The sequence below is a fragment of the Melanostigma gelatinosum genome (genome assembly GCF_949748355.1).
Source record: "Melanostigma gelatinosum genome assembly, chromosome: 12".
NCBI lineage: Eukaryota > Metazoa > Chordata > Actinopteri > Perciformes > Zoarcidae > Melanostigma > Melanostigma gelatinosum.
Genome location: NC_136645.1, coordinates 10,526,924 through 10,528,685, shown reverse-complemented (window position 1 = coordinate 10,528,685; position 1,762 = coordinate 10,526,924).

Here is a 1,762-nt window from a genome sequence, read left to right as displayed (position 1 = left end):
ATATGTTTATATATATTCATACATATATATATGTACATATATAGATCATATTTGTGACTTTTTAACAGAAAACTGTGCAGCTATAATCATCATGTGTAAACAACACAGAGGAGACAGGAGCCTTTGTGGGCTTTAGGATAAGTGTTGTAGCTTTTCTTTTTTTTTAATTATCATTTATTTTTATGAAAAACAACAACATTGTCTTGTGAGAGTGTTTTTATCTTATTTGAAATGTGTTCTTCCAAAACTTTGGCTCATGCCCTTTGACGCCCAGACTTCTCGGTGTGTGTGAGCGTGGTAACATGTCCTCCAGTGTCAACAGAGGAAACGAGCACACTTTGTGCAATGTAGTGTGTGTGAGAGTGTATATACGTATGTGCGTGCGTGCGTGTGTGTATGTTTACGTGTCCTCTTTTGTTTGCCTGCGACAGACAGCGGGGAGAGACAGTTCGACACAGAGGCGGGAAGAAAACTATTGAATGGAAGAAAGAAGACACAATCCACTTTAAGAGCTGTCTCAGTACTTTTTGTCCAGTCTGTAGTCGTTCTTGTGTATTTATTGTAATGTTTCGCTCTTCCTCATCAAATTCAGCACCATTTTGTCCACCAGTGCATGTGTGCCAATGGCTCCTGTTGTCTTTGTCCAGCCTAAACGTGCTTGATCAAATCATTTTCTCTCTTGTTTTTATATTTATTATTTTATTTCAAATTCATCCGTTTATTTTTTTTGAATTTTATTTTTATTGTCGTCCTTTTTTTACGTGTTTTATCTTCGTCCCACATTGAAATTAATCAGACACACATCACCAAAGTTGTCCTATGCTTTTTGTAAGTGGTTGGACCTGGATATTATGTTGATGCAAGAGCAGGATTTCAACATCCTACGGATGTCTTCAGAAGTTTTTAAATCCCTGTGTTTTATAGAAGCGTCTGTGTGATTGTTCTGATCTTTCCTTTCGTCGTTTTGTTACTGGTGAACTGCATCTTTTTGGGAAAAACATCCTGCATGATCCAACAGTGTTTCCGGAGCTGTTGTATATACCCGTTGTGAATACTTTGTGACTGTACAGTACTGTACCTATCTATTACTGACAACTACATGGTACTGTATGTCTATCAAGGACTACGCACACACACACTCACAAACACACACAGAATCCCTTCAGTCCAATATTGTAACGAATTGATCCAAATGCACTCTCACTGGACTTGTATTGAGTACCTGTGTGTCGTTTTTCATTCCTCTGTGACAATGCATCAGTGAAAAGGAATATTCAGACGGCTCAGCAGGAAAGTTATCGGAGGTTTTTTTTTGTTTTCTTATGTATACGAATTGGTCAGCTTTAAATTCGTTGTTTTCTGTCTAAAAGATTGTTAATGCAGCTTAGAGGTCCAAATTTCTCCAAAAATGATTTGCGTGACATCATCGGAACAAGTGACCTCGTCCTCTTTATTTAAAGTGAGAATGTGCAGAAAGTCCTCTTGATTGTTTCAAGGCCTGATTATAAGTCTTTGATAACAGCACCGAGCTCAAATTTGGGAATTGTGGATTTTCATCACATTTGACATTGTTTTAAGTTATTATTTGTGTCCACTGTTTTCAGTCTAATTTGGTTTACACAGTTGTATGCAGTACATTCAATTAATTCAAAACATACTGTATGTAATTGGACAAAAGTTCCCCCATTTGAGATTTGTAAACCATTTGAAGAACCAAATATGGATTTTATTGATCTTCAAAACTGATCAAATCACCTGCATA